The sequence below is a fragment of the Leuciscus leuciscus genome (assembly GCF_965113295.1).
Source record: "Leuciscus leuciscus genome assembly, chromosome: 14".
NCBI classification, from domain to species: domain Eukaryota; kingdom Metazoa; phylum Chordata; class Actinopteri; order Cypriniformes; family Leuciscidae; genus Leuciscus; species Leuciscus leuciscus.
This window is the reverse complement of record NC_138738.1, coordinates 1,300,135-1,326,836: the sequence shown is the minus strand read 5'-3', so window position 1 is coordinate 1,326,836 and position 26,702 is coordinate 1,300,135. Positions and strand designations below refer to the sequence as shown.

At 38.3% G+C, this 26,702-nt stretch overlaps 1 protein-coding gene across 14 annotated transcripts in view; it reads left to right on the top strand.

Annotated features, from left to right (window-relative positions):
• The window catches only part of r3hdm2 (R3H domain containing 2), a 94,614-nt gene that overhangs the window by 8,739 nt on the left and 59,173 nt on the right, over nucleotides 1–26,702 (top strand). For 2 of the 14 annotated variants that reach the window (XM_082136356.1, XM_082136355.1), the window contains exon 1: nucleotides 9,813–12,259. The exons of the other annotated variants lie outside the window; for them this stretch is intronic. The gene's annotated coding sequence lies outside the window, so the exon portion shown is untranslated. Of the gene's footprint in view, nucleotides 1–9,812; nucleotides 12,260–26,702 lie in introns of those variants that run through there. 14 annotated transcript variants of the gene reach the window in all.

Sequence of the window (26,702 nt, the reverse complement as noted above, 5' to 3'; positions counted from 1 at the left end):
TACAGTTACAAGGTAGGATTGATGAATATTAAATTAAAGATTAAATGCAGCCATGCTGCAGGGAGACAGAAACACTGAAACAACGATATGTGCCTGACAGAAAGCCAACACAATGACATATTACAGCCTAAAAGTACAGTGTTAACCCATCGTCATCAGTGACCCCTCCATGTAAGCAAAAAAGATAAATTACTGACATTTACAAAAACAATGCACATTAGCTTATCTTTTATGTAAAATTCGGTCCGATTTTCCCATGGCGTCTGTCGTTGCTATGCAACCACAACGACAAAGAAGTTTTAGTAGCTAATAGATTTCCACCACCGAGAAACGCTTGCTATGGAGAAGAGAAAAACACCCGTAGTGTTTGTGTTGCACCCCCATCCTTTATGTTGACTGAGCTTTCAATGTTGTTACGGAAAGGGTGAAGTTGATATACTGGTTCTTGTCACATGAACTGCGGTGCGCTTGTGGCATTCTGAAGAGTTGAGGTGTTTTCATCTCGCTGCGCCTGGAAAAAATGAGCGCTTCGCTTCAATTGACCTTTCGCCGAGCCCCGCCCCCCTTAGTTACTGTTGCTACGTCCGACAAACAAATGGTCAAACACGACCAGCGCGACAGATTGCCATGACGGAAAGAGGTATACCCGTGCGTGTCAGTGACCATTTTTGGAGCAATACCTCCGCGATATCCTCCAGATCGAGGCAAAAGGGGTTACAGAGTGCAGTGGAGGGATATATTCAAAATATAAAAATACGCAATGAAGGAGACACGACTACTATCTACGTCTCTATCGAGGCTAATGCTTACCGGTGTTCACACATTATTTGTGATATGACAAAGAACGAGGAATCAAGTGTTTAAAAGCATTGAAAGACACTTACTGTTGTGTTTTTGTGTGAAAGAAAAAACTCTCTGAAAATAAAAGTGCTGTCAGCAATAATTTCGTATACGTGTTTTTTCGCATAACACAATGACTGAAATTTTAAATGCTGCAAAACACATGGGAGTTATATTCCCGATGCTGTAGTTTATTTGATCAGTCACTATATCATTAATCAAGCTTAATTTGACTTTTCAACTACAATTAGGCAGGGAGAAATGAAAGCTTTTACAATCTTTTAGCTATAACTTATATCATTGACAAAAGTATGTATGTGGTGCATTTTCTTCCAAAAATGATTTTCTTTCTCAAATTCATGCTTCAAGTTGACAAAGCACAATAAACGAAATCACACAATAACTGTTTAACCAGACATAGCCTTAATTTGCATCTAAATAACTTTCCTTGATTGTCTTTCATAATGCACTTACCATAATATTTATTAGTGGGGCAACGGATCATAAAAATCGCGGTTCAGACAATATTATGTTTTTTTGAGTTACAGATAGGATAGTTTTTCAGATCAGAAAAAAAAATAAAAAATTATTAAGTAACGTTAGCCATCGATACCACAGCCAGCAGACGTATTTATGCTTCGTAATGTTAAACACATTTAACTGGGAGTGGGGCCGTCCACACTGTTTGTGTTTTCGGCTTTGGGAATGGAAAGAACACAACTCCTCCAGACAATCTCTCGGGGTATCTAGTGTCCGATTTACAAACGCCATGGGTGCACGCTTCACCATCTTGATAATGTTTGTCGGACCTGCTCACATAGTAACGGTTGCTATGATGTGTGATTGGACAATGGCCGTTTTGGGGGAGGGGCCGGCGAAAGGTCAATTATGAGCGTGCTTGCCGCGCGCCTACATTTGAAATGACGAACTTGAGCGCGCGAAAGACACGACATGTGAACGGCCCCTTGACGAGCTCGCTTTTTTCCTTACGCGGGAACGTAAGGACATATGGTTACTAGGCAACATGTTTAACAATGCCATTTGGCCACGGTTTAGGTAACGTTAGAGACCTTTCTACGTTTGTTGTTTTAAACTGAAAAAATGAGAAAGAAGCAAAAAAAAAAAATCGTTTATTTAATGTCAACAAAATATATGCAAATTCCGTGCGTATAAGAGAATTCCGTTTTCATGTGTAAATTCCGTGATTCCGTCCGTGTTTTCCGCATCACGGAAATCATAGGGCCCTACAAATGACAAAAAAAAAAACACATTATTTAACAAACTGAACTAAAGACAGAGACCTGTCACACACCTTTGTGCCATTCCTGAAACATAGTACATACCTTTCATTTCCATGGTGTTTGATTTTTCACTTTAGCATGTTCATGTATGGAGACTTATGTGAATGCTGAAGTCAGCAGGACTCATCAGTGGCATCTTGTTCCTCTAAAAACAACAACAACAACAAAACAGCTGTGAACATGCTGATATCAAGAGAAACTATGCTGCACAATTTGGGGAATACATTTTAGATTTTTCAGGTTAAAATTGCTTTTTAAAAATGTACAGAATACACACACACACACACACACACATACACACACACACACACACATATATATATATATATATATATATATATATATATATATACAGTATACTAGCCTACTTTTACCATGTTGTGTTTTATTATAGAATATAAAAACATCCTCGTGTCGAACATGTATACAAGCACTCAAAAGGTTGCCTACCATTCTAGTTCACATTTCACATTTCATGTTTCTGTCTATATGTACATGTACATATATGACATTAGGCTTAGTTCACGTTTTTACTCCAAACTCATTTCATAACATACATTTTAATCTGGCACCACCAGTTTTTATCTTACCTTAAAATCGTCTCATCTTCAAATCCCGTTCTTCTAATTCTTCTGAGGTAAATCCAAGGTAGTGTTGTCAAAAATATCGATATTTCGATAAATATCGATACTGAAATATCTGAACGGTACCAATACTAATTTCCTGAAGTATCGATACTAGCCGAGCTGTCACTTTCACTTCTCTCCAAAGGCGCGTTGATAAACACCACACGCGCACTCGTCTCATTCGCTCTGGTTAAATAGCAAAAGTGTAGTAAATGGGGCCGATCACACTTGACGCGTTTTTTTGCAGTGAGAGGCGCCTGGTTTCAATTGGTTTCCAGCGAGCGTTCTGCGCGCTGTTTATGCGCCTCGCGGGTCTTCCGTTTTAATGATGAAAGCTAGTTGCTTGAACGCCCGGAGAGTGCGATGATGGAAGATAAACTTATGGTGCTCTCGCGGGTTACCAGGAGCTTAACGACTTCACGAACCGTAACTACCACAATGTTAACAGAAAGTAAATAAAGTGAATAAAAGGCTGATTTGACGTTTACTTGACTGACAGGACAGCTGTTTCAGTGGTTGCCGAGCAACATAACAAACGCAGCGCACGGCTCGTTCTGTGTGATGAGTGCTGTGTGCCTCGCGTGTTCGAACCTGAAAAACGCGTTAGTGTGATCGGGGGCTAATATAGCAAAGCACCTGAAAGACCGACACCGGGATCTATATAAATAATTTCGAGAGGTTGGTAACTCTTCTCATTTTAACATTTCTGAAACATTAACCAAGATGACCTAGTATTGTTGTTGATATGAGTGTGTGTTGTCTCGTTTTTTCACCGTAATTCTTAAAGTTAATATAATCTGACTGAGAAATCTTAGACAAGTAACGTTAAATATTTTAACTGTGGTCAAATGTAAATTAACTTTTGCTTATTTAACTTTATTCAAAAATTTGTATTTAATTCTGCAATTTGCCTTCATATCTTTTCATCAATTTGATTACACAGATACTAATTAAACTAAACTGAGCTATTGAATGACATCTTTGAATTCAATAATGAAATGCCTTTAACTGAAAATTTAATGTTTTATCTTATTATTATACATTACTGACACTATATCCTCCAATTTGATACTGTTAAGTGCTTTGACACAATCTGTATTGTTAAAAGCACTAATAGTATTGTTTCCGCGTATAATGCACACACGTTTGTGTTTAAATCTGTTCATCAAATAACGTTAATGTATTAACCAGCATTAATGCTTTTGAACAAGTGCACTACTTCAGGACATTTTTGTTCATGTAAAATATCCCTCATTGTCATGTTCTAGACTTGTTATATTTAGCTTTAAATAATAAAAAAAAACTTAATATTGTGGCAGTTTTTTTCTCCGTGGTATCGAAAATGGTATCGAATATCGATATTTTTCAAGGTATCGTATCGAAGTTAGAAATTCTAGTATCGTGACAACACTAATCCAAGGTGCACAGCACAGCACAAACTGTCTTCCAAACTCGATGAAAAGCAGAGAGGAGTAAGTTCCCGAAGTCTCTGGTTCTTTGTTTTGAGGTGATGAGGGCGTTTACAGGTCTGCGTTCTGCCGCGTGGATCATTTGCATGTCAATCGCTCGTGAGCGCGTGGGTGTGGTCACATTAGAGTTAATTAGGACGCGTTTGAGAAACTGTACATGCCACTGCTTTCTGACGGATTACTTAAACAGAGAATATTTGTTTTTTATATATTTCACATACTTTAAAAATAGAGACTCCAAGCGTTGTATAGACATGTGTTTCAAGTCTGTGTGGCAAACATTCGCTGAGTTACAGGTCATTTTCTGTTGCGTTTCAGAATGAGTTTCTCATTGAGAGAGACGGCAGAACGCGCATCATGTTTATTTTCTTTATTTTACGAAAACACAACATTTTGTTTTTATTATGTGTGTACACAAATAAAAGAAGACATTTAACAGTTTTTAAATATGTATAACACTTGCATTTATTTGAGTCAATAAGAACAAAAGTGAGCTGGTATCGCCGGCGCTACCGCCGACCCCAGGGGGTTAAAAGCCGTGTCCAAAACACACAATTATAATGTTCTTGTTATAATAATTTTATGTAGCCGATATGACAGGCTTGCACTTAACTATATTTTCCTTTTTGAAGTGATTTTAAATCATATTACAAGCAATTTAAACCATCATGTTGAACAGTGCGCATCTGAAGTGTCTCAGCTGGAGGAAATAATCCATTATTTATTGGCTTTAATACACTGGACAAGTTTTCTTATCAGGCCAATAACGATAACATTATATACTTATGAAATATAAATTTAATTTTATTTTACAGTGCATTTGTTTTACAACATAGAGCCTAGGCTATTACTGTCATAGAAATAATAATAATACTTAGCTTCCTAAAACACCAGTGTGACACTATAACACACTACATTTTATTTAAAATAATACGTTGCACATTGACTAAATATCTTCGGTACATTTTTACATTCTGTACCTTTTCTTTAAGACAATAAAGCACTTGGACACACACAACAAACTCATAATTACTGCTTCAGGAAGTGGGAAGTTGGAAATATCTGATGCACATGAATCATAAATCAGTATACAGCCATAATCGTGATCTGTTACATTTCTGATTAATTATGCAGCCTTACTCTCAGTTGTAAATACGAGTGAAGTACAGTCAATTCGGTTTAAGATAAGTTCTGTAGATCTATTCCCCCAATAAAAACATGTAGTAGAGTCTGCAGATTCTGTCTGGGATGTTCTGGAAAATTAATTGTTAAAATTGCAGTGTCGTTAGACTCATAACGGACCTTCATACCTTCAAACACCTCTCTGCTTAAATAACACTGCACGTATATCAACGTTTAATAACACTTTATTAAAATCAAAAGTTGTACTGTATTATTGAATGTGTCTGAGCTAACAGGAACTAACAGTTGTATTTTTTTTTTAACTAACTTCAACAAAGCATAATAATAATAACTTCTGTAAACAAATTGTTAATGCATTGACTGACGAGACATTGTAAAGTGTTACCTATTATAATTTTTTTTGCACTTTAATCTGTTTGAAACAACATTTATTTTATACATTTTTGTGTATTGCTTTATTGTATAAACTTATTAAATCTGTTATAGTATGACACTTTTTTTTTGTGCAAGTTATTTCAATATCGTGATAAAAGCTTCAACAATTATCGCAGCATGAAAGTTTGACAGCGTCACAGAAGAGATGAGTTACCATTCTGCATTAGTGCTCTTACAGTTATAAATGCACAGATATGCATGTATGTATTTAGCATCTGCTTGATAAAGCACATTACAGATGTTAATAATCAGATGTTTCCCCTCAGCCGAGTTGAGAGAACAAGCCCAGATCTTGCAGGTCAGATACGGAAGTAAAATCTTCTCACGAAAACGACTCCACAAGCCTTAATAGCATTTTATAAGTATAAATATTTAAAGATAATCTAGTTCCTACATTATTGTTCTATACATTGACTCTACAATATGCCCTTTAATCAGCAGCTTCCCCTCCGCCGAGCTGAGAGAACAGGCCCAGATCTTGAGTTGTGTGTCTAAAGTTGTGTGTTTATGGACTGTAATGCGGTCTGAAGCGAGACTGGTTTGGCGCAGTCCTCCCACATATGAGATGGCGGGTGTTCGGTCATATTTAGCTGGAAGGGCTTCTGTAATATTGATAAGGAGTCGTATCACGATGCTTTGTGGACCTGAACATGGATCCGGCCTCCGTGGTTGTATTATGGTGCGTGTGTGTGTGTGTGTGTGTGGTTTTGGTCCATCTTGTGTTCGTTTTGCAGCAGCACAGGCAGTATGCTTTGTTTTTTTTTGTTTTTTTGGAGAGAGAGATTTGAAGAGCTATTTATAGACCAGCATCGAGCATGTGCTTCCCTCCCCTTCTCTCGTTCACTCGCTCATCTTTTCCTCCCAGATTCATGATGCTATTAGATTCTCCCTCCTCATCTCACACCTTTCTTCCTCTAATTCACGCTTTTTCTTTTCATCTGTTGTTGTTCTGTCCTCATATTCTGTTTCCTCAGCTCTTTTCCTCTGTGTTGTTCCTCGCTGCTTTCGCACGATTGTTCCTCCCTCCTTCCCTGTGGATTTCTGCTTGTGAATTATTAATGGTTGCTGAATGGCAGTGACTGGGAGCAACGCTAAGATTCAGAGCTCTTACGGAGGATAATCATCAGTTTTCTGCCATGAGACGGGACAGGGAATGAGAGACGGGGACACCACCATGTTGTGTGTGTGTGTTTGTGTGCAAAACTACACACTTTCAAAAACTACTCGGTTTTAAACAGTGATGCACCAAAACAATTACGTTTATTTGTATGGGACATTTTCCACAGTGTAGTTTCACTTTAACTCTGGGCTGTCAATGTCCCCCTGTATTCAATAACTTTATCCCTTAAAACTCACCAAAATTAATTTTTTTAATGTTTTTTAATAAAAAAATCTTCATGCCTTAAAATATCTTGACTGTAACTCGACACCCTTGCCTCATTTAGTATACGCGGTTCTATGAATATGCAAATGAGCCCCGCCTCCGCTCACTCACTCAGCTCAGAGATCCACTGGTTGACGATCACACGTTGATCTGATTGGTTACAAGGTAGTTTGTGACGTCAGAAACACCAGCGATTTCAAAGCGTGTGTTTGAGACTGTCTTTGGTTCACTGCAGTTTTAAGGAGGAAATACTCAGCAATGCTGTCGACTTATGAATTTACACATGGTTTGTCTTAAAGCATATTAATAACACCACATAGACACATAAACAACATTAAAAGCTGGATTTTCACCACAGGGGGACTTAAATGCGTTAAAATAATTTAATGCAAATAACGCATTTAAATGACTAAAGCATGTGAAATGGCGTCATTAACGTAATTTAAGTCATGCAGCGATTACAATGGGGGTAAACACCTGTAACCCTAGAACGCGGAAATTTCTATTCTCATTCCTGGCTTCTGTCGTTCCTAACCCTTTATCCCGATTTCGCTTCTCTGTTTGCAATCGGATCATTTTAAGTCGCTTAACTTTTTCAGCTAGGGCTGCACAATTTATCGAATTTCTAATCGCGATTACGATTACGGATGCCACCATTACGTAATCATTCAAAGCCGCGATTACAAAAGAAAATCCACTCTGAGTGCGTGTGTTTAGAGCATGTTATGTTATGAGAGGCGAATCACGACTACTTCAGAAAACCCAGCACAATAGGAACTACCAGGCAGTGACGTAAGTGTACATAAAAAGTCTTTCACCTCAGAAAAACGGACGTTCCTTTTTCTGTCATAGTGCACACTCTTCAATTGCACGTGCAAATGCGGCGGCGGCGCGCGCTGTGTATCGCTTCACTGTATATAAAGTGCAAAGGAAACTACGAGCATGCAACTTCGTTACGTTGTAAATTAGTAAGTCACGAAATAAAAGTAAAATACCAATAAATCACGTTACTGGTACGTCGTGTGTTAGCTGAGAAAGATTTGCATGCAGGGATGATTTTCATTCTATTCGCTTAGGAGCAGTTTCCATGTTTCATTAACAGTTCATGTTAGTATTGTTATTTATAAATTACTGGTGGTGGCTCATACCAACATTGTATTAACAAAAACTAGTTTGGGACTGCTATTTAATAGCTTTTGCATAGGCCTAATGTTTATTTATTAGTAGTTTTTACTATTTGTCATATTCTTACAATTTATGTGTATGTTAATTAAAGGGGGACAGTACTTGTGTGTAGGGCTGTACTCAACCAAAGAAAATCTTGGTCGACTGAAGTCCTGAAATTTTCGACTAAAAATCGACTAAAATCGACTAAAAATGACGGTAGAAAAAAAAAAGTTTAATTAATTAGATGCGCACTGTGCGCAGTACTTGGTAGCCTTGTTGTCCGCCTAAATGAATTATAAATAAACAAAAAACTAGTAGGCTATTTGCAGTATATTAAATCGTTTTTGACCTAATTATTTTGCACTGAAATGAGTCTGACACTCCAGTCTGTCGGCTCTGACAGCGCTGCATCACGTGCACCTGCGCAATATCATAGCTTATGATTTCCGAAAACAGTAGCCTACTATGTTGTCAACTAGTGATATCATCACAAGAACTGTTGAGGAATATGCAACATAATTTAGACAACGATTTTTGTCATATGTTATAATAAGTTATAACTGTCAGACACTATCATTTCACCGTGCATGTCCTCGCACCGAGCGAGGCTGAAAATGAGCTCAGCTTCGCAGCTGAGACACGAATAGACTATTAACTTAAAGCTTTTACTCTTAATAAACACAAAAGGCACGTTCACTTTAATAAAAAAATAATATTTATTAAACAAACCAGATCAAGAGCAGAAACGAAATAAAGTGCATAACTGAAAAATAAAGCATCCTAGGCTCAAAACTAACACAACCAACAGCACAGCGCAATTGCGCATTAGGCTCAAAAAAAAAAAAAAAAAGTTAGGTTATCACACTAAAACATTGAAATATGCAAATTCTGATATGTTTATATAGCCTACTCAAAACAGACAGGGCAAGCTAACGCAGACAAGTGAGCTTACCACTTTAGATGATATGTCATGTTTGTCGTCGAGCTGTGGAAAACTGTTGCTTGCAAACTTTGCATTCGACCTTTTTCCTGTTATCAATTTTAACAAAATGCTGCCACACTGTCGATTTCTTTGTTGTTGACATGTTAGAAGAGGACTGACTATTAAACGCTCTCACAATTAAATAAATAATATTCAGCATCAAACCTTCTATAGTTATCGCTCTCTCTTGGGTTGGGCTAATCCAAAAAAGGTGAAAACAAGGGGGGTGTTCTGAAGACAGACTGTTACAGTGAAACAAGGGTACTCTGAAAACACCCCCATTAGCAGTTAGTGCTTTCCACCTGATGAAATGAGCGCGCCTCAGCGCGGCAAAACTGATGAAATAAACGCAGCAAAACTGATGAAATGAACGCGGCAAAAAATCGACCAATCAGAATTTTGGTCGAACCAGAACGTATCGACCAATTAATCGACTAATCGACTGGGACAGTACAGCCCTACTTGTGTGTGTGTGTTAACAATTTTTGTGTAAACATGTATTATAATATGCATATATATATATATAAAAAAAAATTCAAAGTAAATTGTGATAATCGTAATTAATAATCGATAAAGCAGTGCTAATTTAAAGAAAACCAGGCTGATTACATCAGAGAGAGTAGTGACTCGAGGTAGTTTTATTCATTCCAGACTGTAAAACACGAGTTCTGTCATATTCTGTGATTGTTTCCGAAGAGCGCGAGCCTTTCTGTGAAATACAGACTGAACAGAATGTCAAAGCATCCCACGGCTGAATGGCCAGATGATACGCTAACTATGTTTCTCGGCGAGATAAAGCAAACCAGCGTCTTGCTAGTAAAGTTTTGATGGATGACACCGTGTCCTAACTACACGCGACGCGCGATAAAAGGTTCTTTTCCATGTTAATCATGTTAATCCTAACCAGCCGCGACACGCTACGATTCTATTTTAGAAACGGTTTCTATTTTTCTGCGACGTCGCGCTGGAACAACAAACACAAAGTGTGGCGATGATAATCTCAGGTCCTGTTTATGTGCTTTATTTAATGTTAAAAGCATGTAATGTGACTCTGAATATCATTTAGTGCTTCAGCTTTGAAGCTGTCAAAGCAAAAGTGGATAATTCACCTCAGATCTTGAAATTAAACAAATGGAAACAAGAACGTTCAAACTGTGAACAAACAAGTGTATTCTTTGACAGAGATTGTTTTAGTAACTCAGTAGCCTATGTATTTTCAATAGTTTAAATGGTCTAATATTTGTGAATTTGATTGTGGCTACTTATCCATTTTCTTGCGAGTGCCGTCAAGATTACTCTCTGGTGCCGCGAGACTCCGCCCACACGCTGTTCTGATTGGCTGACTCCGCCCACACGCTGTTCTGATTGGCTGAGTCCGCCCACACACTGTTCTGACTGGCTGACTCCGCCCACACACTGTTCTGACTGGCTGACTCCGCCCACACGCTGTTCTGATTGGCTGAAATGTACATATACAAATCAAAGTTAGCTAAAAATGTATTCCAAAATTCAATCATTCATGCCAAAAAATGCATTTAAACAATGTTACAATTTAAGGCAGAAACAATGAACTCATTGAAGTAATGAATACTTGTTTGTTAACACACAAATGATTATGACAGAAAACCGTAGCGTTGACTGAAGCTCTTCAGGGTGAGGTGAGAGTAGGAAGGGTTGTTTCCATCAGTAATGTCTGTCCTGTTTAAGGAGATGGACAGTAAAAGCAACACAGACAGACGGCACAAACATGCACGCACATCTCCAGTTTCTATTGATCTGCAATAAAGCGTTACGCTGACCAGTGTTCTCTGTGACGGCACACCTACTCCTTCCCAGCTGGCTTTGCTTCGATGCACAGATTTCACATCAATGACCCACTCAACACACTGTCAGAAGCTGTTGACTCTTGCTTATGACTGATGATGATGACTTACAAACATTAATATTGCAGGTCATCAAGTTCTGTTCATTCTTTGTTCCATCCAGAAGAAAAAACTATTTTTTTTCAGTGTGAAACAGAGTTATTTCACCCACAGCATACACTTTCTCTCATACAAATTAGGGACGCACCGATATGAACATTTTGGCTGAAACCGATAACTGATAATTCTTTATATTTGAAAGCCGATTACCGATATATCGGCGGATAAATCTAAATCCACATTTTTATATCATTTCTGAGAGCCTGATTACAAAAACAAAAGTCTCACCATTAAATCCATGTCCCAAACACACAATTATAATGTTCTCATTATTATTTTATGTAGCCGATATGACAGACTTGCGCTGCACATGTTGCACTTCACTGTATTTTCCTTTTTTGAAGGGATTCCAATCATATTTCAAGCAATTTAAAGCCATCATGTTGAACAGTGCAAATCTGAAGTGTCTCAGCTGAAGGGAATAATGCATTATTTATCGGCTTTAATATATCTGCCTAATTTTCTTATCAGGCCAATAACATTAAAAATGAACATGTATATCGGCCGATACCGATATGGTGGCCGATATATCGTGCATCCCTTATACAAATATATCATTTTTAACCTATAATGTGGAAGAAACCTGTATGTTAGTCAAATACTCATGTTCATCTGTCTAGCGTGTCGTTCTCATGAGTGTTGAGTTTCTCATCAGTGCATTTGCGCTGTTTGAGAGTGAATGAGTGAAGGAGACAGGAGGGAGAATGAGTAAATGAGCGCATGCTCACTCAGAGAGAGAGAGAGAGAGAGAGAGAGAGAGAGAGATCGGCTGTGCTTCATTCAGAAAAAGCAGGGGGGCGTCAGAAACGAAGCGAGAGAGAAAACTAAGCGGAGAGGTGGAGAACTGTCTGTTCTCTGTTAGAGAAACTGAAATGCGCTCGGCGCTGCACCTAATGATGCGGGGAGATCAGCGATAAATCAGCCGATATAGTAAGCGGTGTGTGTGTGTGTGTGTGTGTGTGTGTGTGTGTGTGTGGTGCATATGCGCAGGCATGCATGCATGTGAAAAGTCTGAGTAAAGGGCTGCTTATGAGTTTATTCGGGCGATTTTAAAATCACACTGAAACGTTCTGCTTATGACTAAACCATCAGGTGCATTATGGGAAATGTAGTCCATAAAGCCGAGACTGGTGAAAATGGGTCAGAGAGTTTAGAAGAAATGTGCTGAAGTTTCTTGTAAGCCTGTTTTAAAAAACAGTGCATCGACGTGTGAAGCTGAGCTGTTAAGTCTGCTTTCAGACCGCCGCAGATTTCTGACACTTGCCGTGGGTTTTGACATCATTCACTGACGTCAGGTGGAGCTGGTAGAGGTGAATGAGCCGTTCTCGCACGCAAGTGAATGTTAATTGTTTCGCTTGAATGATGCTAGAAAGCATTACTTGCATGCAGAATCGGTCTTGTGAATGTTTGCATTATGCTTCACGTATCTGTGGAAGTGCATGTTGATGAGCGACAGGCTTCAGTGTGGGTCAGTCGGTCGTGGGTGTGTGTGTGTGTGTGTGTGTGTGCGGTGTTGAAAGCGATCCCCGTCTGCCCGCTTGCGTAGAGGTCGATAAAGAGAGTGTATTTGCTGAGGTAATGAGGAATTCCCTTTCACTGTGTCCTTGCGTCCTCGTCACCCACGCCGGGGGTGAATCTCTGCAGGAGAGAGAGACGTCATTCATGTCACACACACACCGATGAGAGATGTGTGTTAGAGCGCAGGACATCAGGAGGAGGCGCAGGGGAGATTCACAAGAACTTAGTTCATAAAAAGGAACTGAGATTTAAAGGGATAGTTCACCCAAAAATTAAATTTCTGTAATTTACTCACCCTCCAAACCAGTAAGACTTTCGTTCATCTTTAAAACACAAATGAAGATATTTTAATGAAATCTGAGAGATTTCTGTCCCTCTATTGACGGCTACACAACTGACACTTTGACGCTTTGAAAAGTTCATAAAGAGATTGTAAAACGAATCCATATGAATCGAGTGGTTTAGTCAATTTTCTGAAGAGATTCGTTCGCTTTATATGATGAACAGTCTTAATTTAGGCTTTTATTCATATATAAACATTTATCAACACACACATCAGATATGGTAAACGGAAGATGAATGTTGGAAGATGCAAATCAAGCATGTTTGTTTGACGTGCGAGAACCAATGAGGTTCATTCTCGTGTTACGCAGCACGTTTGCGCTTGTTTAAGAACCAATGAGGTTCATTCTCGTGTTACGCAGCACGTTTGAGCTTCTATAAGAACCAATGAGGTTCGTCTCGTGCTGCAAGAACCAATGAGGTTCATTCTCGTGTTATGCAGCACGTTTGAGCTTCTGCAAGAACCAATGAGGTTCATTCTCGTGTTACGCATCACGTTTGAGCTTCTCAAGAACCAATGAGGTTCATTCTCGTGTTACGCAGCACGTTTGAGCTTCTGCAAGAACCAATGAGGTTCATTCTCGTGTTACGCAGCACGTTTGAGCTTCTATAAGAACCAATGAGGTTCATCTCGTGCTGCAAGAACCAATGAGGTTCATTCTCGTGTTACGCATCACGTTTGAGCTTCTGCAAGAACCAATGAGGTTCATTCTCGTGTTACGCAGCACGTTTGAGCTTCTGCAAGAACCAAAGAGGTTCATCTCGTGTTACGCATCACGTTTGAGCTTCTCCAGAACCAATGAGGTTCATTCTCGTGTTACGCAGCACGTTTGAGCTTCTGCAAGAACCAATGAGGTTTGTCTCGTGTTACGCATCACGTTTGAGCTTCTGCAAGAACCAATGAGGTTCATTCTCGTGTTACGCAGCACGTTTGAGCTTCTGCAAGAACCAATGAGGTTCGTCTCGTGTTACGCATCACGTTTGAGCTTCTGCAAAAACCAATGAGGTTCATCTCGTGTTACGCTGCACGTTTGAGCTTCTGCAAGAACCAATGAGGTTCATCTCGTGTTATGCATCACGTTTGAGCTTCTCCAGAACCAATGAGGTTCATTCTCGTGTTACGCTGCACGTTTGAGCTTCTATAAGAACCAATGAGGTTCATCTCGTGTTACGCAGCACGTTTGAGCTTCAGCAAGAACCAATGAGGTTCATCTCGTGTTACGCAGCACGTTTGAGCTTCTCCAGAACCAATGAGGTTCATTCTCGTGTTACGCTGCACGTTTGAGCTTCTATAAGAACCAATGAGGTTCATCTCGTGTTACGCAGCACGTTTGAGCTTCTCAAGAACCAATGAGGTCCATTATCGCGTTACGCTGCACGTTTGAGCTTCTATAAGAACCAATGAGGTTCATCTCGTGTTACGCAGCACGTTTGAGCTTCAGCAAGAACCAATGAGGTTCATCTCGTGTTACGCTGCACGTTTGAGCTTCTGCAAGAACCAATGAGGTTCATTCTCGTGTTACGCAGCATGTTTGAGCTTCTTCAAGAACCAGTGAGGTTCGTCTCGTGTTACGCTGCACGTTTGAGCTTCTATAAGAACCAATGAGGTTCATCTCGTGTTACGCAGCACGTTTGAGCTTCAGCAAGAACCAATGAGGTTCATCTCGTGTTACGCTGCACATTTGAGCTTCTGCAAGAACCAATGAGGATCATTCTCGTGTTACGCAGCATGTTTGAGCTTCTTCAAGAACCAGTGAGGTTCATCTCGTGTTACGCTGCACGTTTGAGCTTCTGCAAGAACCAATGAGGTTCGTCTCGTGTTACGCTGCACGTTTGAGCTTCTATAAGAACCAGTGAGGTTCATCTCGTGTTACGCTGCACGTTTGAGCTTCTTCAAGAACCAATGAGGTTAATTCTCGTGTTACGCAGCACGTTTGAGCTTCTCAAGAACCAATGAGGTTCATTCTCGTGTTACGCTGCACGTTTGAGCTTCTGCAAGAACCAATGAGGTTCATCTCGTGTTACGCAGCACGTTTGAGCATCTGCAAGAACCAATGAGGTTCATCTCGTGTTACGCATCAAGTTTGAGCTTCTCAAGAACCAATGAGGTTCATCTCGTGTTAAGCTTCACGTTTGAGCTTCTCCAGAACCAATGAGGTTCATCCTCGTGTTACGCTGCACGTTTGAGCTTTTCGAGAACCAATGAGGTTCATTCTCGTGTTACGCTGCATGTTTGAGCTTCAGCAAGAACCAATGAGGTTCATTCTCGTGTTACGCAACACGTTTGAGCTTCTATAAGAACCAATGAGGTTCATCTCGTGTTACGCATCACGTTTGAGCTTCTCAAGAACCAATGAGGTTCATCTCGTGTTACGCATCACGTTTGAGCTTCTCCAGAACCAATGAGGTTCATTCTCGTGTTACGCTGCACGTTTGAGCTTTTCGAGAACCAATGAGGTTCATTCTTGTGTTACGCAGCACGTTTGAGCATCTATAAGAACCAATGAGGTTCATTCTCGTGTTACACAGCACGTTTGAGCTTCTATAAGAACCAATGAGGTTCATTCTCGTGTTACGCAACACGTTTGAGCTTCTATAAGAACCAATGAGGTTCATTCTCGTGTTACGCAACACGTTTGAGCTTCTATAAGAACCAATGAGGGTCATCTCGTGTTACGCAGCAAGTTTGAGCTTCTCAAGAACCAATGAGGTTCATTCTCGTGTTACGCAACACGTTTGAGCTTCTATAAGAACCAATGAGGTTCAATCTCGTGTTACGCAGCAAGTTTGAGCTTCTATAAGAACCAATGAGGTTCATCTCGTGTTACGCATCACGTTTGAGCTTCTCGAGAACCAATGAGGTTCATTCTCGTGTTACGCAGCACCTTTGAGCTTCTCAAGAACCAATGAGGTTCATTCTCGTGTTACGCAGCACGTTTGAGCTTCTCAAGAACCAATGAGGTTCATTCTCGTGTTACGCAGCACGTTTGAGCTTCTCAAGAACCAGTGAGGTTCATTCTCGTGTTACGCAACACAGATGAATTTATCTAAATAAGACCAGTAATAATACGGTCAGTTTTATTTCATGCTGAATTTAATAATGCACGCTTGTTTTGGCCAATATTTACGACGTTGCTTGATTTTAAGTTGGCAGCAAAATCATTGTGAGTTTCATTGTTAATATTCGTTATATCACAAAAACAAGCATGTTCCCCAGCAGAGCCCGAACCCTCGGTATGCTTCTCCACCTGAGCCTCACGCAAACACACGCGGGTTATTTTTGAACACCGTGTGCCAGAACAGAGTGTCAGTGAGGGAGAGAAACAAAGAGCGAGAGAATCCTCAGCAGAGATGGGAATAAAGCGAGAGAAATGGAGACTGCACAGTGCTGCTCTCCTGAATAAAGTATCTGTGTCTATAAATAACACGCAGCGCTCACACTGTTATTTAGCCACATTTTTCCTCCTCATCCTGTAACGCTGATTTGATCATTTGCCTTTTCATTTTTCAGCATGCACTTTCTCTATCATTAAGGAACGGAGCGTTTGTTTGGAAATTATTCACGTTTGATGGTTTCGGTGTTAATTGACACGTACACAACTGTTTGTTTTGGAAACCTGTAAATCCTGTATTAAGTAGGGCTGCATGAGTAATCAAAAACTAAAAAAGAAATCGTGATATGGCTTAGTGCGATTATCAAATCGCAATCGCTGCAATTTAATTAAATGAATATATGCGTTGCGTGTTTCAGAGTGAAGCGCAGCGCTGTTTATTTACACGCGTTTAGGTCACGATCCAGTGTCTCAGAGCGCCTCTAAATATTGCTTGTTTGGGTCGATTTAATATACATTTAAAAAAAAAAACACAGACATGTTTCCATACATGTAATGAGAAGCGCTTATAAAACGACTGTTGTCAACAGAAGCTGAGAGATGTCCTGTAAAATTAAATTAAAATTGTATTAAGTAATTTTATTTGACAGTAAAATATTACAATAGTATTATTTATTATTTTGATTAATATTTTTATTTAGTATTATTACTTTTATTTAAATATTTATTTATTTAATTTTTATTTACTTTTAGTTGTTTTTTTATTTAATATTATTACTTTAGTTATTTTGTTATTTTTAGCATTACTTTTATTATTATTTTATATATTATTAATTTTTTTTATTTAATACTATTACATTATTGTTATTATTATTATTTTAAATTTTTTATATTTTTGGGAGGCAAATTGTGTAACCCTACAAACATGCATAGAAATCTAGAGCTTTGTTTTTAAAACACATTTTAAATTGCATTTTTTTATTATTATTATTAGAAAATACATAATTCTATCACTCAGAGAAGCACCACTCACAATTTCCTCTTAAAATTAAAAAATGTAGATCAGTAATAGACCTGTAGGACAGTTGCCTGAACAGATCAAGAGTCAATTTTGTAATATAGTAAATTGCACACTGGTCTAAAGAAAGGCCTGTATAATTAAACTCACCTGATGACTATAGTCAGTTTAGTCAACCATCGTGACCAATCACATTTTTTCCCCCAAGTTAACCATGTTTTCTTTTCTCTGAACTCCTTTTAATACATTCAAATTAAAATCCCACCATAATTCATGCAGAAAATGTGTTAAAACTGCATGGCTCTGTCCCGGCCCTCATGAATATTAACGAGATGAATTAGTTTTGAATGACGCGCAGAACAGCTGACGGATTGCGGAGAGCCGAGTCGCTGGACATATTGCCCGTGACTCACGCAGCTTCTGACAACGACACGCAAGATGTTGAGCGCCGAGTCAACATGTTCTCCGAAAATAAATATTTAGCCTTTTGTTGTCTTGTTATCGAGCTGTGACAGATATTACCCCGCTCTTATTTAGCTCAATAGACTGGATATCGTTCTGGCCTGGAGACCAATTGTGTCTCATTTGCAACATGCCACACAATCCGGTCCGTCTATATTCATCTCGGCTGTCGTGATCGAACCGCTGAGTGCAACTCTACACTTGTGCTGGTCTAGAGGATGAGAAACCACATGAGGACCATTAAGTAACTTGTATTATAGTTTAAGATCCACATTATTCTGTGTATTTGTTAAAGTTCGAGGTGGTTTGTTACACTGCCCTCTTTCAGGTCCTCTTTGGGGGTGTGTGTGTGGAGGTGTGGTTGAGTCTCTTCAGGTTCTTCATACTTACTGTGAACCTGCCGTCATTCACCGGCCTTCTGATCATGTGACGCGTCACCTGACCGATCTGATGCATGTTAGAAGTCACAAATTGTTAAATGAGCCTCTATATGTTAATTTTTCTATATGTTGTTATTTGCTCTTTGGCAAATTGCTTTGGTTTGTTCCTCTTTTGTAAGTCGCTTTGGATAAAAGCATCTTCTAAATTCACAAATATAATGTAAATGTTACATTTGTTCGATATTGGGGCCACTTCATTTGGAGAAAATATCTAATAATATTTTCTGAGAAAATTTGTGATTTTAAAATATGATTTATAGGTTTGCTGTGCTTGCATGGTTTACAAAATAGAAAAAATGTACATGTTTTTTTTAAATTATATATATATATATATATATATATATATATATAATATATCAATTTGATGAATAATAATAATAATATTTTTTTAATGATATCAATAAATTATTATATTTATAATATAATAATAACAATAACAATAACTATTAGGCTATTATTATTATTATAATATAATTAAAAATTTACAAAATAATTTTAGACAAAATATGAGATTACTTTGAAATAAATTGAGTATTCAATTAAATTAAAATATTTATTTTACAGTAAATTTGCAATGTTAAAATTCTGAGAAAACTAAAGTTGCAATGCTTATGATGAGGGGAAAACGGCTTAAAGTGCTGCGCTTCATTCTGGAACATGCAGCGCATGTTTGTTATTAAATCAAAGCCTTTGCCATTTAATTATCGTACTAAGTCATATTGCAATTTCATTTTTAATCCGATTAATCATGCAGACCTGTTCTGAAATGCTAAGTTTAAATAATCATTTATATAATATGATATATCTATCTCATGTGGTCCTTTTTCCGTTCTTGAAAGCACTATATTCATTCGTTCATTCATTCGTTCATTCGTTCATTCATCCATTCATCCATTCATCCATTCATCCATCGGCTGTTTGTATGTTTCTATTTCAGGCAAGTTTATTCATAAATAACATAAATAAACATAAATATTCGCTTCATTCATGAATATTCGACATGCATGACGATGTGTGCGTGTTTCAGGCCTATTCATCACTGCATAAAGTGCATGCTCTGGCGTTTTTACATTGAGATGATTCATGTTTCTTCCTGATGAAATGAACCAGTGAGATGAACTAATGTGAGATGAATCAGTTCGTGAGCGTTGCCGATCGTCGGCATCGATGCGCTTTAGAGGGTCTGTTTATCTGTGCTGTCTGTGTACTTGATAGCTGGCGTCTCCTTTGCATACTAACGACCAACCGTGGGAAAAAGCCGTATAATTGTGTGTAATATCTGTGTGTGTGTGTGTGTGTGTGTGGAGGAGAGACTGAGGCAGAGGAAAGGAAAAAATCAATACCAACCCATGGAGAGCAGCTAACGGTGTAATTGGCTTCAAAGTCATCAGGTTCACTGCTCTCCCCTCATGTACAGTCCTAATGTGAGATCAGCGGATAGTGTGTTAATAAATATACAGTATTGCACATCTTCATGCGTATAACTGTGATACTTGCCTCAAACTCTCTCGCTTGTTCTCACTTTAAAGTCCGCACGACGCGCTTCTGCTCATCTCCCTGTTTGAACGCTCTATTCCCTCTTGTGTGATTTTTTTAATTAACTTTACGTTGGTTTGCTTGTGTCTTTGCTTGGCTTCCTAAAACAACAACTTTAAACAACAAGGGACGCGTAACCTATGTAACAGTAAGAACTAATTATTCATGATGATGTTTGAGGTCTTATCGTGTTTGACGATGATTGTTTGAACACATATTTCCATGTTGACTGTTATATTGAACACTTCTGGCTGTTCTCTTTGCATGTCGCTTTAATGAAAGGTGTATTTTAATGATGCAGACACCGAGATCAGAGAAAAGGTCTTGTGATTGATCTTTAAACGGCTTGTTTGTTCACTGGTGTCTCGGATTGCTTCTCATCTGCGGTTTCATCCTGTTATTGGACTGATCAACTTTTTTTGCAGTATTGAAATTCGCATTATTTCAGAGCATATTAAAAGTGTTTGAGGGGTGTAACTTTATAGCCATCAGTCATTTTCTCCAGACAACATGATTATTGTCATTATTTTTAAATGTTTAAAGTCCCCCTGTGGTGAAAATGCAGCTTTTAATGTTGTTTGTGTCTATGTGGTGTTTTTAATACGCTTTAAGACAAAGCATGTGTAAGTTCATAAGTCGACACCATTGCTGAGTATTTCCTCCTTAAAACTGCAGTGAACCAAAGACAGTCTCAAACACACGCTTTGAAATCGCTGGTGTTTCTGACGTCACAAACTACCTTGTAACCAATCAGATCAACGTGTGATCGTCAACCAGTGGATCCCTGAGCTGAGTGAGTGAGTGGAGGCGGGGCTCATTTGCATATTCATAGAACCGCGAATACTAAATGAGGCGAGGGTGTCGAGTTACAGTCAAGATATTTTAAGGCAATTTCATTTTTATGTCATTTTTGTGATCATTTACATTTTACATTTACATTTACATTTAGTCATTTAGCAGACGCTTTTATCCAAAGCGACTTACAGATTAGGACAAAATTAAGCGAGTCATCATGAGGAGGCAAAAACAACGCAAGTAGTGCTAAAAAAAAACAAAGTTCAGGCATTATTCAGAGTAGCATAAACCCGACAAGTGAGGTTTTAAAGGGATGGGGATGGATTTTTTTTTATTTTTATTTTTATAAGGTTAAGTGCTCACGGAATAGATGGGTTTTCAGCTGTTTTTTGAATGTTGTCAGGGATTCTGCATTCCGGATGAGGGTGGGGAGAGCGTTCCACCAGCATGGAACAAGAGGAGTTTGATCAAAGATGATCAAAGAGGAGTTTTAAGGGATACATTTATTTTAAATAAAAAATGTATTTAATTATTGATAGATATGTTGCATATATTGTATTGAATATATATATATATATATATATATATATTAATGTCTTATTTTGACATTTTCAAATAGATTCAGGTTGGAATTGTTTCATTGAACTGATTTTAACAGGAATTAATCAAACGTTTAATCAACTCTAACACTGTTTTTGCTCCTGAAGTGTAAGTCAGAGACGCTATATAACCATCCCTGTCAAACTAGTCTAATTTTTTTGTGATTATGATTTTTTTATTTTCAATCAATAAACAACACGTATCATACAGAGAGAGCATTCGGGTGAGAATAGAAATAAAATTAAAATAAAAAAATACGCACAGAACACAACACACTTGGCAAACACTGGCATCCAAAATTGCTTCAAGTTTGTATCTGGGGTTATCCACTGCTGTAAAATAGCTTTTTTTTTGCAGCTGTGAACACCTGCCATAAACACTTTTTTTTGTCACGTAAAGAAAATTGGTACTTTAAATCATCATTCAATAATCTGTCAAACTAGTCTAATGACGAGGTTTTAGTAGCCGAATTAAAAGTGCATATAAATCATGATATTTTTGCAGTGGTTTTGCTCATGATATAATTATTAAGCAGTTCTAAATATCAGTGATTTTTGCCTTTTGATTTAGAAAAATTCAGTGTTTTGACAAGTCCAAATTTTAAAACGTCAGGAAAAAGAAGATTGTTTCAGCATCAGCACAAACCCTAGTGACCAACAGTGAACCGCTGTCTGGACTCTGATTCCTCGGTGCGGTCAACTGGTGCCAGTTTGAGTGCCAGTCCGTGGCATATGCCAGGCTAATGCAATAATCCTGATGCCTTTTTCTGTGCCTTTTATTTGCACCGGTCGTTTGAAGGTTTTGCTGCTCTCTCTCGTTCTCTCCCAGCTGAAGCAGCGGGAGCATGGATGAAAATAGACGTGTTTTTCCACACCGTTGAGGGCCGAGAGAGTAGAAGCCGAGAGAAAGGATGGGAGATGGTGGTACCTGAGCAGATGGAGTGGCGCAGCGTGAAGTGGGCAGTGCCAGGGATACACACGTCACAGAGGGCACCGCGACTGAAACCCGCTCGCTGCACAATCAGCCGTTTCACATGATTAGGTTACATATATCATGGTGCATTTTTTATATTGAGAACCGCATAAAACCATCTCAAATGTGATGGTGCATATGTTCATGTGCAACTAGGGCTGGGCGATATGGACCAAAAGTCATATCACGATATATTTAGGCTGAATATCGATATACGATATATATCCCGATAAGCAAATGTTCAGTCAAAGTCAAAGCCAAATATGACATGTCACAAGTAGTTTTATTGAAACCGGCTATTTCTGTGAACAGTTGCAAAATCAAATGAATAAATAATAAACAGGTTTAGGGCTACACGATTATGACAAAATCACAATTTCCGATTATTCCTTTGGAATTGTAATTGTGATTTATTAATTATGATTATCAAAATATATATATATAGGCAAATTATAACACGTTTGCACAAAATTTAACACACACACAAGTACTGTCCCCCTTTACTTAACATAAACATAAACTGTAAGAATATGACTAATAGTAAAGACTAGTACTAATAAATAAACAATAGTTTTTGTTAATACAATGTTGGTATGAGCCACTACAGTCATTTCAAAATTAAAAATAAATAACACAAAGAAAAATAAAGTGGCATTTTGGAGTTAATATGGTCTAATTCCATATCGCATTAAAAAATATATCGATATATCGCCCAGCCCTATGTGCAACTACTGATTCTCAAAATGTACTTAATAATGAAGAAGTCTTTAAAGTCCCCCTGTAGTCAATGATTTTATCCCTTAAAACTCATCTTTGATCACCAAAATGACATATTTAAGTGTTTTTTCCCCTTGAAAAATGCTTTAAAATATCTTGAATGTAACTCGACACCCTTGCGTCATTTAGTATGCGTGGTTCTGTGAATATGCAAATGAGCCCCACCTCCACTCACTCACTCAGCTCAGAGATCCACTGGTTGACGATCACACGTTGATCTGATTGGTTACAAGGTAGTTTGTGACGTCAGAAACACCAGCGATTTCAAAGCGTGTGTTTGAAGACTGTCTTTGGTTCACTGCAGTTTTAAGGAGGAAATACTCAGCAATGCTGTCGACTTATGAACTTACACGTGGTTTGTCTTAAAGCGTATTAAAAACAACACATAGACACATAAACTACATTAAAAGTAGTGATGCACCGATGTGAAAATTGTGGTCGATACCGATAACCGATATTAATATTGCTGTTATGGCCGATACCGATATTTACCGATGTCGATATCTCTGTATAGAAAACAAATTTTAATGATTATCAAATAAAAAGCTATTTTCCAAAACACTTTTTTTTTTTTTTTTACTTTAGAAATGACTGATATTGGGCACCTTTACCTGTGTGCAAAATATGTCACATACGACACACATGCATTATACTGCATTGCATATACAGTAATGTGTGCTGGTCAACTTGTCTAAAATTAAGAAACCCTTAGAAAACAGTAAAAAATAAAATAAAATAAAAAACAGGAACATTGTGTAAAATTAAGATAGGCTACTTTATTTATTATTCCAATATCCAAATATGATACTAAAAAATACCACAGGGAAAAGGGCTTCTATTTCGTGCTGTCTTTGCGTTTGAACATTGCACATTTTAAACAGGACACTCATTAACTGAATAAATGTTAGCCAATACAAACATATTTATAGAAAACAGTTGACAATGAATAGACAGGAGTCCAATAATAGCATAACGAATCATTCTAAAAATAATAACAAGTAGCCTAGGCTATAAGACGAATCCGACATGGGCTGTGTTAACAGTAAAACGTCCGTCATTTAACGAATTTTAAAAACACGGATGGATAATACAAAATACTTTATGATATTTTGACAGAAAAAAAACAAGCAAGAACAAAATTTAAACTTAGCCCGTCAATTTTTCATTTTACAATTATCTTCTCTCTCTGTGTGTGCGGGCGTCCGTGTTTGTGAGAGAGAGCTCGCGCAGCACTGATGCAACGGTAGCCTACTTTTTAATCCATAAGTAACGAACGCGTTAGTTTTCATACAAAATAAATATGTAACATAATTAGGTAGGCTACTTTAGTTATTATTAATACAATAACGTAACACATGAAGGCTATGTTTCTCAACACTGAGAATGAATCAATAAATGCCTGTTTCTCCACTCGCGCTTATCAGTAATCCACAAATCACACGTGCTGTCACTTTTGAGAAAAATCTAATTCGAACGGGTATCAAATATCAAGCAATATATTCAAATATCTACGAGTCAAAAATATGTCATGAAGAGGAAAAAAACATAAGTCGCACTGGACTGCGTTAACAATGTTACGGACGGGACAGTTGACGTGAGCGCTCTGAAAGCGCCAGTGACTGCTTTAAAACTTTCACAGAGACCTCAAACAGAAGCACAAAAAGCCTGTCTTTAAATTTAATTTCGTTTTGTATTAATTGTATCTTAATTTTGATAAATGTTTCATCAACCATTTGCCTGGATTTAATTAAATAAGAAGTAAATATAGTAGAAAATATTTAATCAGGACACGGAGGCGACGGCGCGTGAACCTGGAGCGCGTCTCATAAATGAACCGAAATCGACCTGCCTCACAGTCCGGACATATATAGAAAGCTTGAAATGTCTATTTTTAAACAGAACAATTCAAAACGAAAGAAAACAGACTGTTCTCTGCTTATGTCATCTGTATGAAATGTGTATTTCTCTCAGGCACGTTCACTACTGCTAAGATCGAGTCAGCATCATCAACTTCATCTTTAACTTCACATGTCAAATATCGGCCTGTTCACATCGGCCATATTTTTGACATCGATACCGATGTGTAAAAAATATTATATCGGCGGCCGATATATCGTGCACCACTAATTAAAAGCTGGATTTTCACCACAGGGGGACTTTAAAGATGCATGAATCTGAACACAGTCGATCTGATTAGTGGCACTCAGTGTTGATTGGCTCAGGTTGGACTGGCCGGCTGAAGTCTTGATCGTTTCAACTTGCTCTGTTACAGAAATAGCAAACATTATTGGCTGTTGTTTCGCCTACTACCTGTGTCAGCCTGGAAGGAACAGAAAGGCGTGATTGGCGTTTCTCTCGGCATGTTCTCAGAGCGACTGAAGACAGAATGAACGGAGAGACAGAGAGAGTGTGTGTGTGTGAGAGAGAGAGAACAGGGGTGTGACGGGGTGAAGCGTTTGTTCTGCCCTCCAAATACACACTCGGGTAATTGGGGTGATTCACAGACGTGTGTGTGTGTGTGTGTGTGTAATTGGGGTACGGGGCAGATGTGCACCACATGGGGGGGAGGGAGATCTATTCTCTCTTGGTGACAGAGCCTGTTGCCATGGAGCTCCTCTTCCTATTGGTCGCGGCCTCGTCCAATCAGGCGTCAGTTTCATCATTGAGAATTTTCTGTCGGTCTCAAACGGAGGGAAGTGGAGATTGCATAACGGTTGTAATGGGAGCCAAAACAGCCCCAGATTTTAACCTGACACACTTATTTTTAGAGCCTGAAAGATGGAGATGGGCTGAACGATATCTCTCCCACACAGCGTGAGTGATGCATCATGGTCTAGCAGAGCACTGTTTGTGGTGTTCATGTGGTTAAGTTCCTGTTCTGCTTGATCTGGGTCAGGGTTATTATCGAGAAAGTCCCCCTGTGGTGAAAATCAAGCTTTTAATGTTGTTTAGAGTGGAGGCGGGGCTAATTTGCATATTCATAGAACTAAATGAGGCAAGGATGTAGTTACATTTTCATTTAGTTTAGGTTAAGCAAAAGGAGGATGTTAGGTTAACTACAACTAAAGCTTAATAAAAACTATATTTAGAATTTATTTTTTTTAAACTCGTCTTTACTCGAGGCATGTGCACGAGTACTCGGACATGACAGCAAGAAAGTAATGATCACCGTGACTTAAATGTATTTCTTTTTTTTTTTATTGGTTATTGAGGCATTTTGGGTCGTTCCTGAGGTCTGATTGGTTGGCGTTAGGTGTGTAAAGTGAAACTGTGGATTTTTAAAGCGCACAGTGATGCCTGGAATCACTTTGATCATGAAAAAACAGTGCAAGATGTGCAGTCACTGAATCATCCATTCAAGAGATTCGTTCATAAACACTGATTCATCCAGTAATGAAACAAGTGAAAGCATTTATGAGTGAGTCATTGAATCATCCATTCAAGAGATTCGTTCAAAAACACTGATTCATCCAGTAATGAAACAAGTGAAGCATTTATGAGTGAGTCATTGAATCATCCATTCAAGAGATTCGTTCATAAACACTGATTCATCCAGTAATGAAACAAGTGAAGCATTTATG